This window comes from Apostichopus japonicus, chromosome 14 (assembly GCF_037975245.1).
Source record: "Apostichopus japonicus isolate 1M-3 chromosome 14, ASM3797524v1, whole genome shotgun sequence".
Lineage (NCBI taxonomy): Eukaryota > Metazoa > Echinodermata > Holothuroidea > Aspidochirotida > Stichopodidae > Apostichopus > Apostichopus japonicus.
This window is the reverse complement of record NC_092574.1, coordinates 24,044,376-24,057,193: the sequence shown is the minus strand read 5'-3', so window position 1 is coordinate 24,057,193 and position 12,818 is coordinate 24,044,376. Positions and strand designations below refer to the sequence as shown.

The following is a 12,818-nucleotide window of genomic DNA, read 5'->3' as shown; positions in this document are numbered from 1 at the left end:
CACAACAGTCAATACAACCTACTGTACTGTACATAATATATTAACAACCACATCATCAACCCTAGTGTTAAAAACCTTGTTTGGTTGGCACTTAATGAAACAAGGTCAAGACTGGGTCTCCATTTCAGGTGTATTGATAACAATACACAATAGATGAGCCTACACAAAAGCTCTTTGAAGGGGAGCTCATCGCCCATTCGCCCTATACCACAGATGTTCCCTGGTTTATTTTAAATGCAAAAGTCTAAGTTGTTGCAAAAAGCTTTTCAATTTTAAAATAAAATTGATCTACTGTTTACGTAGGCACGAAACAAAAGCCATTGCTGTAGTCAGAAACTCCCACACTTATCCATGCATACAGTATGAATGCAAATGAACAACAAAAGATGTATAGCTTTAATCATTACCACTGTTAATTGTCCTGATACATAATATTTATAACTTTGTTCTTCTAAATAACTTAAGCTTTATCTTTTTCTCCAAAATAATGAGCTACTAAATTATCTTTCCAAAGCATATCAACATAGAGCAGCAAAAATGTTACAGACTTTTGTACTGTTTGTGGTCAACAGTATCCAATAACAACAGCATCACACTTTTCTTTTCTTTTTTCCTTTACTAAAGATATTTATCCCAATAAATGTTCAGTTGTAAATATTAGCACTGCCTTTCTTCTTTAATTACCCTCCCCCCCAATTTATTCACATACTTTACTTTCCTGGCAGCTAGGGTTCTCCCAACTCGCACAAAACATGCATACATCAAACAGCTGAATCAAAATTGAAAATTATTCCCGAAAGGTAGTGAGGGCGGTAGTGAAGAACGTAGAATGCATAGATTACCGACTTTGCGATCTGCGTTATAGTCATTGCCGACTTTGCAATCGGTGGTCCCCCTCACAATTTTGCAAGACCTTGGTAATAGTGACTCCATAGTTTTCCCTTTCAGGAAACCAAAAACACTGTAGTTGAATTCACATACAGTACAGTACTGTACAAGCTGCATGATAGCTCTCAGTAAATATAACATAAAGACATTACCATGGAAGTCATTCAAGTAAAGAACTTTGGACTTAGCAATGCCATGTATCAAGACAGCGACATCAACAGAAGAACAACAACATAGTTTATGTTGTACAGTAGATACATGTAATGTAGGATATATACACAACTGCTAGATTAGCCTACTGTACATACAGATTAGTACAGGCACAGTAAAACGAGAGTGCTAAGGTTGTGGGGAGACAGGTAAGCGAGGAACAAAGTAAATACAGTAAGTATACAAACTTAATATGATTGTCTTTCAAGGAGCAGTGACCGACTGACAAAAGTTCAAGTATGTTTATATTGAAATAAAGTTTACTGCATGCATGATACATATATGCCCAATGTATTAAAAGAAAAAATGGACTTTTTCTTTACCCCTTTTTGTGAACAATCATGTCACCCTGTGACGATAACCATACCGAAGTGTCCCAGTCATCAATGGAAGCATGCTGTGCAAGGGTACTCATGCTCAAAGACTACCTCTTAGAGAAACAGAACTTCCTTTCTATTATCCACACTACTACTACTGCAAATTAACAGCGCAGCTCTGAGGATAGAGAATTTAATTTTCACATCAGTCCTCTGAATTCTATCTGCCGTTGATCCGCATGCATTTCACTAAGAGATGAAAGCCTCAGCAGACATGTGGTGATAATTCGATTCAGCCACTTAAAATCGTCCCTCCCTGAACTCAATTTCCTCTCGGTGTCAAGCTCAGTCTGTAATGAAACAATCCTCAAGGATTACTGAATCTTTCCTCTTTTCTTTTTTTTATGTCTAACAGTGACTCATGAGATGGGAGCGCAGTTGTGAAAATGGCTAAATGCCATCAAGAAAAGGAAAGATTGTGACTATTATGCCAGAGAACACTTACAAAGTTTGATCCTAAACAGCTAAACTAATTGTATTTTTCAAGAGACTCTCAAAATTTACCTAACATCTATTAGGCTTTTGTTACACTACTCTTGCAAAGTGGCAAAATAATGTTGCACAAAGAGAACAAAAAGTGTACCAAAGACAACTATGGAAGAAATTAATTGACTCTAGAATTGTCTAGACAGAATGATACGGGACAAATGTCAGAAATCTCACTTCTTCTGAACTTTTGACTAAGCTACAAAAAGCCTTACTAAACTAATACAGTACTATGCAATTAACACAGCTTGACATAGAAGTATACACCTATATATTACATTGTGAACTAACTAGTGTACCAAAGACAATTATGGAAGAAATTTATTGACTCTAGAATTGTCTAGACAGTAAGATATGGCTATAATGGGACAAATGTCAGAAATCTCACTTCTTCTGAACTTTTGACTAAGCTACAAAAAGCCTTACTAAACTAATACAGTACTATGCAATTAACACAGCTTGACATAGAAGTATACACCTATATATTACATTGTGAACTAACTACGTAGTGTACCAAAGACAATTATGGAAGAAATTTATTGACTCTAGAATTGTCTAGACAGTAAGATATGGCTATAATGGGACAAATGTCAGAAATCTCACTTCTTCTGAACTTTCAACTACAGTAGGCTACAACAAACTTTGCTAAACAAATACAGTACTATTCACTTAACACAGCATGACATTCAAGTATAACATTGTGAACTAACTGTTGAGGAGTCATCACCTGATAGTCTTGAATGTTTTATACAGGTTTTGTCAGAGTTTACATAATCTTGTCAAATGTCATACTTTTTGTACCATAATCACTCATTTCTTCTGAAACTGTGGAACTTTTGACTGCTACAACAATGTTCAACTTATTAATACTATTCACTTAATATAGATCTAGCTTTAAGACAATGTTTAAAACATTGTGAACTGTGGAGGAGTTATAACCTGAATGTTTTATCATGTACAGGTTTGTCAGGTTTACATATAACCCACTCTATATATATGTCTGTAGACAACGTACAAGTGTATATGAAGGTCATGGTTACGATTGCCCTTGCCAAATATCATACTATCATATAGTAATATGTCAAGGAACATGCTAAGAGATTCTACAGACAGATTTCTGCAACAGTGGAGCTCCCACAATTTCACACCCCCTGACAGACATCAGACTTCTACAATCTTTGAGGCTCAAAAATCACAGGCTGAATATGAAGGTTACTTAACAAACTGGAAAGTGAAGATAACAACACCAACAGTCATATGTGTCAAACCAGACAGACCTGAAGGCAAACAACACAACTCAAATAATATTGACCACCAAATTTATAGAGAAGGAACTGCTTCAATATTTGATACCCTGAGAAGATGAAGTTAAACTTCAAGGCTTCAAACAATAGCAAGGGTCAACTTGCTGGTTGCAGTTTGCAACATTAGGCCAGCAAATTCAGCAAGGTAGTTTTATTGACATTCATGAACATAAAACAAGGTTTTAGCATGCTATGTTCAATAGAGGAGGGAGTGTTTGGAAGTTGCAATGGCAGCTCCTTTGGTTAGAATCACAACAAAAAGCAGATAAAACATTAAGAGAGTGTCTTGTCGCTTGTCTTATGACATTTCCCAAATGTGCATCAACAGCTACTGTAGTAACTATAATTTAATTTGCATTCCTAATGAAAATGGATGAAGTCGTTGCCGCCACAAACAGTGATCAATATAATCAAAGCCAGACAGCACATCAAGCTATCTAGCAATCAAGTTGGGAGGGTTGGACCAATGCCTATCTTAATTTTCCCTTGCTCTGTAATATAGATTTGTGAAATTGTAGCCTTTATTCCCCTTTTACCCTGAGAGCTTGAATCAGGTAGACATTGTAATATCATTATTTGCATGAGTGACTCTGGTGGGATGAAGGATATGGTAAGGTACTGTACTGTACTGTACAGTACAGTACGTTTAATTATTAATACACAACCCATTGAGCTTTAAATGTTCACATACAGTAATTGAGCAGTAGTCTGGAAAGGAAAATAATGAAGTGTGGACAGAAATGGAGAATGAAATTATTCAAATTATGCATTTGATGTTCACTTTGCAAAGTTTATGCAAGGATAAAGATTACATCTAGTTATTTGATTTGATTTCAAAGTATCTAGTCTTGATAGCATTAACACATACATTACATGTACATTGCTATTTAGTTACAGTTAGTGTAGGTCACTAAACACAATCACACAAATGATCTCTTTGAACTTCACTTTAAATTATATGTCTTTTTTTAAATCAAAATCAGGTACTGTAAGAATAATCTTTTCAACCATAAAATAATTTCAACTTGTTGGCAGTGGGGATAGATGCTGTTCATATTACCAATTATCTTCAAGTTTCATGAAACCCATGAACAGACTTTTAAGTACTGTACCTGGACTATGTTTCACTCATTTCATAATTAGTTTCCTTAATTTCATTAGTTTCATTACAAACTTCCATTTCTCACCAAATGCGTTGAAGAAAATAGTGCTGTGTTCCACCATATGAAAGCAATCGTAGAGTATAGGGAGATTTCGATAACTTGACCAAACAGATAGTTTAATAACAAATTAATAAAGGTAAAAACCTTTTACTCCTGTTCTTCACAATGCTTACTGCACTATACAAAAATCTAACTGATGTTCCAACAATACTCCCAAAGTGTAATTACCTGCAAGTTTGTCAAAGTGTCATTCACAGAGCTGTTTGAACTGGAACATAAATGAACCTATTAGTTAATGAGTAATTTTAATTACCACCAGCGTTATGCTCTGAAAGATAGAATATGAGATAAATAATGAGATATTTAAATACGAGAGGTATAATACCAGTGGTGGCTGAATGTTAAAGATAACACTAGACTAACTGTTTATGAATGAGGTTGCACATTGTTAATTGCATGTCATAGCATGTGCTGACCAGTACTACAAGTTTACAACCATCCAGTAACACCTCCTACAAGCTATGTGGGGCTCATCTACACATCATGGGGCATCTGCCTACACAGTATTCTTTTCTTTCTTGTAATCCAAAGAAAAGGGCTCATTTTATCTCACATGATTCTACTTGTAAAAAATGGAGAGATCCTTGCTTATCTTCAAACGGTGTCATGTGCTGTCAATAATGAGGTATATAACAAACAACAAGACAAGTCGGTATAATATGCAGGTAGAGTATTCCTCAGATAGCCTCACTGTCATTACAGTATTATGTACTGATTAACCTAATTAATCTAAAGGACCTGCACATATCTAAAAATAGCAGGACTTGATTCACTCACACTCACTTCTGTTAAGCATTTGGTACTCCACCAAACCTACACACCACACAACATCAAGACCATACATAGTATATATAATATAACCATTTGGCTTTACACAATCAATTCAACATCAGTTAAGCTGACTACCAATGGGATTGCAATGCTGGTACAGTTTAATCTACAGTGGAACCTTTCAGAGAGAAATATACAGGCGCTGATTATCAAGTTGAAGAAATCAAAACAGCAAACGAGGAAACTTTGATGGAGTTGCACTGGTGGTGTCTGCCAATTGCATACTTAGCATAACAACTGTGCAGTAACCCTTGGGAAATAGGAAGCCTGTACAAAATATCATAAAGAACAACACTAAAGGTAGCATTAAATGGTAGTTAGGTTTTATCAAAGCACAAAAGGGTCAACTTACTCCTTTTATGGCTTCTTGTTGACATTATGACATGTGCTAAGGACAGAAATTGACAGCTTAATACCACTGGTTGAAATACCAGAGAGGAGCTACATCAAGGCCTTGGACGACTTGTGAAAATGCCATTTAAAGACAAATTGCACTCTAATACCATCATTCAGTCTAAGTTTTGAAGGAACAATCAACAACCTTTAAAAGTTAGCTCATCTGTGCCAAATACTATACTTACTTATAAATCAATGTCAGCACACAGTTCATTTCATACAGTGTATGGAATGGTAAGTGCTGGGGTGGCAAGCACCTAGCAAATGAGTGTGTCCATACAATGACATACAAAACTGCTGTGTGGTCTGAAATAACATGCTTCATTTCATCTTTTGGTCCCCTAATTTACTATTTTCACAGTAGAAAAGATTGACACAGTTAGCAATCACTGCTGGCCTAACAACTCCCTGCCTAAACTGAGGAGCCAAACTTATCACTAAAAATTCTAGCTGTTGAGGTTATCACATCACTGTGCCTTTTAGTTGAAGTCTTCCCTTTGCAGGGTGCCATAACAAACTAGGTTGAATTCCAAAAATGGCCGGTTTAAAAGAAAAGATCTGACAGTGAAGCCAGTGCACCTCATGCACAGTTTCAGGTGTCCAACAACATAATTAATAGAAATAGTTCAATTGTGGAGTGGGAGACAGGTAAGAGTGATACATAATTACCTCATGCACCGTCCAACAACATTACTAATAGTTACATAGTTACCTCATGCACAGTTTCAGGTGTCCAACAACATAATTAATATTAATAGTTACATAATTAATAATCTGGAATATATTCATATGACATATCATCTAGAGCTGCATGATTACAAAGTGGAACCAAAATGTGTAGTAAGCTGGAAATGGTATACAAGACTAGTGTTGGTTTGTGCAGTGTTGGTTTCCAAGTGATTGATCTGATAGAGCTTGCAGTTACATGTAGTATGAAAGCACTCTAACAAGTAATACTTTCACAGTACACTGTATATTCAAGAACCATAGTACGGTATTTAACACTAATGCTGCTATGCAAATGGAAGGTAGGCTAATTGATTACTTTAGCTTGACCACAAAGTGAAGTACTGTACTATCCAATTATCAATGTAAGGAGAAGACCGGGAATGTAGTAACCCCCGACCATGACAGCTATCATTGGATCAAAGCTATTGTACCAAGTACTATGTATTTATACAAAAGGAAACTTTTCTCTCAAAAAGTTATACCTGAATAGTCACGACAATATAAACCGTAAAATGTTCATTATTATGTTACATTGTAAAATAACTCAAAATTGAAAAATGGGTACATGACAAAAATTATTAGAATATCATCACATATTTGCACCAAAGATAAGAAAATTGCACATGTATAGCAGATAACCTGTATATTCTCCTGGTATACAAAATATTGTGTCTGTGACACATATAATTAATACTACATCACCAGGAGGAGCACAGCTTACCAACCAAGAGAAATATTTCAATGTGTACAATACCTATAGTGTAAAGGGTCCAATACCATCAAGTGTAGAGCAACCAATACCATATAGTGTAGAGGGACTAATACCACATAGTGTAGAGCGACCAATACCATATATTGTAGAGGGACCATACCATATATTATAGAGGAAGATACCATATACAGTAGTGTAGAGGGACCAATACCATATAGTGTAGAGGGTCCAATACCGTAGTGTTGAGGGTCCAATACCATCGTGTAGAGCAACCAATACCATATATTATAGAGGGACCAATACCATATAGTGAAGAGCAACCAATACCTTATATTGTAGAGGGACCAATACCATAGTGTGAGCGACCAATACCATATATTGTAGAGTGACCAATACCATATATTGTAGAGGGACCAATACCATAGTGTGAGCAACCAATACCTTATATTGTAGAGGGACCAATACCATAGTGTGAGTGACCAATACCATATATTGTAGAGTGACCAATACCATATATTGTAGAGGGACCAATACCATAGTGTAGAGGTACCAATACTATACATAGTGTAGAGGGACCAATTTATAAAGCAGTAAATAGTAAACAGCTCTTACTTCACCTGCTTCCACATTAGCTAGAAGTTGGGCATCAATAAATTTACATTGTGTAGTGTATTCCAGTTAAGCTCATTAGTAGTTTAACAGTTAAGAGTACTTACAGAAATTATTGTGATAATATTTAGTATATATTTACAGTTAGGTTTCTTAATGACCATGGATAGTGCTGAGCCCAGCTTGTAGTTGTAAGTGTACAGTAGATACCTCCCAAGCTGACTGACCTCTCCATGATTACAAACAGATGATGGTAGTCCTGGTAAATTTCATTACCCAGACACAACACTTACAGTTTACAAATAAACTTTCATCTGAAGTCCTAATTAGAAAAGAGACCCACTAAAATACACAAATTTAATGGGGTGTATCACATAAAACTGAATCTCAGTCATGCTGTCTCCAATACTTTCAGTTGAACTGCTATGGGAAGGCAAATTTACGTTGACTATTATGGAAGCTTTAAGTGAACGGTTTAGAATTCTAAATTAAGCAAAGCCATTGCAAGAGGGTACAGTACACCATATATATTTACATAATTGTTACACCATACTGTAAGTATATTATTCTTTTATTGCAGCTCTTTGCAAATTTTCTGCAATTTTTATCAACTATTCTGTGCTCAATTACTATTAAGTACTCTAAATAAAGTTGATGAAACTAAGTACTGTATCTTTGCAAAAGAATCCAAATAAATGTTAATTAGTGAGAATTTGAGAAAGTAAGCAATAACGATGCTACTGGTCCACTGAATCCAAATAATTCCATTGCCCAGGAAATGTTCTCAAATATTTATTGTTGTATTTAAGTCATTTGGCAAAATAAGATTTTTGAAATTTTTTCAACAGTTTTGGAATTTTCCTTCATTATTTGCAATGAAACTTGCCTAGATATACATAAACCAGTGAGAGGCATAAGAGCGGGATTTAATGACTAGATAAACAATTAACCATTTGATTGAAAACAATTAATAATTTCCACCAGACCAAAAAGGGGAAATCATTTAAGAGTCCTCATAGATCTCCCTCAATTCAGATCATTCTACTATTTCAATTTTTTATTACCCCGTTCAGAATATTCAAACAACAATAATTAAAATTTAGATAGCCTCAGTAGTTACTGTAACTCTCAGCTACACAGCTAAGTGCTACTAGGTTAGATGCTAGCAGGTATCCCTGTTTACATCAGCTTTTTTCCTTCTCATCAGCTATTTTTTTCTCAGTTTCTCATTATGCTTGGAAGCCATCTTTCATACAGTCAGAGTTTCCCATTAAAACAGGCTCACAAGAAACCTTTGGAATATCCGTAGGCATTTATGATTCATGCTCGATTCGAAAAGGGTATGTATATCGATAGCTGGGATTTCGAGTTCGCTGCAGTCCACAAGGGAAAACCCACTCCACGTTTCTGTCATCAGATGAAGGTTTAATAAAAGAACTTTGACTTCATTAAGAATGTGGTGCACTGCATCAAAATGAACATGGAACAAAGCAATTCTCATCATATGGACATCATTCTTATGTACTGGATCTGAGAGGCAGTACTGACAGCTTCAGATTTAAGGTAAAAGAAAGCTTTTACTTTAAAGCTACTCAAAACTATGTAAATATAACAATGCTTTAACTTGAGCACTGACAACCTTCACATTGGTTACTTGCGGTACGTATCAGAAAAGCTGAATTCATTCCTTTTCGCAGATCTTCAAAAATATACATTGTTTTTGACAGGGTGTTTAACAAGATCGGGTACTGAAATGTTGTAACTGTAGTTACAATACTGTAAACAGTTTATCAACAATCCTAACCCCCTAACCCCCCACCCCTCCCCAACCCTGTCTTTCCATTTTCCATTTGAGTCTGTCAAAAGTGATGCCAGCAGTACGCAGTCAGGCAGAGAATTTAACATAGTGTTTACCCTTAAGTCACAATCTAAAAAAGTAGGTCTTGTACATCAAATCAGATTTGAATCAGCATCCAAAAGCAGGGCTATGGTTTAATGATTAAAACATGTCAGCTAACAATGTTGGTTTCCACTTAATCTTACATGCCCACAAATACATGACAGGGTAAATCATAACCATCCTTGCTACCAGCTGTGTCTGGCTACAACAGTGAGATAGAATGTTAGAGAGCAGACTACTAGTGTAGACGTTATTCAGTTCAATCTCCTGAGCCTGCTGCAATCAAAGGATTCTTGCAGACTTGTGAGATCTTCATAATGTAGACCAGCCAGCTACGTGGGAGACCATGTTACAAAAGTTTGGTATTTTACATTCTCAATCAAGACGCACAATAATCAGGACTAGTTAAATTATGAATCTGTTATTTTAAAGTTAACAGTGTACAGTAGTATTTTATTTCACATGAATTGTGTTCTTTCAAGAAAATATAATTTTACCTATTGCCTAGAGATATCTAGTGAATATATTTTAAGTAAATTGCAATATTTATTAAAGCTAGAGGAATTTTTCATAACTGAAAGATGGGAAAGAGTGCAATATTAGCATACTCGCTCTAACCAGGGAGTTGTTATGTTTCCATAACAACTCCCTGCTCTAACCTGTCACTGACATCTACTTGACAACTTAATGAAAAACATGCTGACTGAAAACACTAAATATACAGAGAATGCAAACATATACAGTATCTTTAAAAAGTCATTTGTATTTCAATATAAAATCCAGGTTAGTTTTAAGGTCAGCATCACCAGGACCATTCCATCAAGAAAAGGCAAATGTCTTAAATGGGGCATATTATTATGGTGGGAATCTGGCACCAGAAGTAATTTTAAGCCATGGTGGTTCAAAACATTCATGAGGAATTGTGCAGTTACCATTCACTCATTCATTTCAATAATTAAAGCAATAATTTACATGATTTAATGAAGTGGTTCACGCAATTAGGTACAAGGTCACAGAATACAGATGTAAATTTATTAACAAAACCGTTATGCACAAATTTGTCAATGTGTTTCTTTAAAGGAGACACAAATCCTGGTATCATCTTCAGTTTAAATATGACTGAAATCTTTGTAATGAACAACTTCCCCCAAAAGGTATTAATCATCTTGCTCCATTTTTAGATAACTCCTTGTTTACAGTAAAAGTCATGTCTCATGCTGTCGTTTTCTTAATCTGCAATGTCATAGTGTCACTATTGTATGTATATAATCTTTTATTTTCTCTTTCATAAGTTTTTCCTATTTTTGTTAAAGAATGTCAGTGCTGATTCTAAAATCAGTGCCATCACAAGTTAATGAATGGAGTTTATCAGATTCAGCATCGGCAAAACCAGTCTCAATTACCGAAAGTTAACACTGTAATAAATAGACCAGGACAAGAAAACTGACATACATGTGGTTGGATGATATCACATTTGGACTTGACCATGTCATCAGTATTGTGTGTGAAAGAACATTTAGCTGTGATATCTCTCAAACGAAATACCTTTCATGTAATGTAACATTTTGAAACACAATACAGTTGACAATACCTTAATACTGATCGAGGTTCTTTTATTGCCCGAAGAACTTAAGAAGTAATGTCAAATAAGGAATAACAGAAATGTACTGTTCTCTACAACAAGGGAACATGAATATACTCATGTTAGCCTGCATGCACATACAGTAACACAGTGACATAAAACGTTGACATTGGAAATCGCATATTTTCACTCCTCCTTTCTCCACCCCTCCCATGTTCCCTAAAGGCTAGAAAAGTTCAGGTGTTACACCGTGTACAACAAACAGTGAATACTTAACCTTAGTCCTTACATAGGAAGGGCCATATTTTAGGTTCTTCCAGTGCTCATATTGTAACTGAGTGTAAGGCCCAAACTGACAGCCAAAGATGGTCTAGCACAGAAGACCGAGTAAATACCTATAACCAGGGAGTTGTTATGGGACTCCCTGTTATAACTGGGTAAAGAATAACCTTTTGAGGCTTGAAACAAGGCTAGGCCATAATCTACAAAGGAATAGGACATGAAGTAAAAATATTGACAATTGCGCAACAATTGGCGATCATGGGTGATCTTATATTACAGCACAGTCAATTGTGTATTCACGTATTACATGTGCATGTTCCAACTTGTTTAATTAGCCACCTCGTGGGTCAAGTTCTGTTAGGTTTAAAAGTGAAGAAAGGATGTAAAACGATCAAAATCGAACATTTACTACTTGTATTATTAACAATGGCACATGACATCTTTATGATTGAATCATAGGTCACACAGGTAGTTTGAAACTGACGAAAAAGTAACGACTGAATCCTCACACCACTGAACGGTTACTAGGTTAACTTAAAGATCGAAGCATATACCAACTTTACGATACTGTTTACCAACACTAAAAATAAGAACAACGTTAACCAGCCTAACACTAACATGAGGTACCACGGACTTTACTGACCTTGCTTTTAAAACCGACGGTTGAAATTATGTAGACTACCAAGACTGGGCTGGTTAGTCCTGTCATCGACCTAAAAACTAACGTTAGCATATTTTGTGTGTTTGTTAACCTACCATGCCAGTTCTTTATTTCTTGCGGTTCCAAAGGCGGAGTGTAATCCAGTAAAAATATCCAACTTTTACACTGGTATAGTATTGCGCTAAGGTGTGTTCCAGTACAAATGTAACGTTAGAAGAAGGAATTAACGGTACGTTAGGTTTACTACTCCACTACTGTGTGAACACCGTGTGTATCGCGCTCAGCTGTTTGATTTCCATGTAATACATTGGACACTACTTTTGTATAAATTACACTATTACTGTGAGTATACTGCATACAAAGTGTAGGGTTGAGTAGAACGGGATTTACAGCATGTGCAGATTGTCGAGGTATTAGCCGCATCGATCGAATCGGTTGTTAACTGACAACCGAATTGACCAATCAGATTCCTTGATTAGCAGAAAGGTGGAGAATGCGGTATCTCTAAGGCGATAAGTGAAAAGTTTATCACATACCGGAAACATCATAGAAAGGGAGTTCCCCGTGTAATGACATATTTGTCACAGAGAAATCTCTCCCCGTTCAATTGATTGCTAAGAATGTTGGT

General features: G+C 35.8%; 1 protein-coding gene across 4 annotated transcripts in view; it reads right to left on the bottom strand.

Annotated features, from left to right (window-relative positions):
• The window catches only part of LOC139979916 (uncharacterized), a 40,524-nt gene that overhangs the window by 15,912 nt on the left and 11,794 nt on the right, over nucleotides 1–12,818 (bottom strand). The window contains exons 1-2 of one of the 4 annotated variants that reach the window (XM_071991144.1): nucleotides 12,286–12,566; nucleotides 4,657–4,756 (exon numbers count right to left, since the gene is read on the bottom strand). The exons of 1 other annotated variant lie outside the window; for it this stretch is intronic. The gene's annotated coding sequence lies outside the window, so the exon portion shown is untranslated. Of the gene's footprint in view, nucleotides 1–4,656; nucleotides 4,757–12,172; nucleotides 12,567–12,818 lie in introns of those variants that run through there. 2 more of the 4 variants (XM_071991143.1, XM_071991142.1) reach the window with 2 other exon arrangements.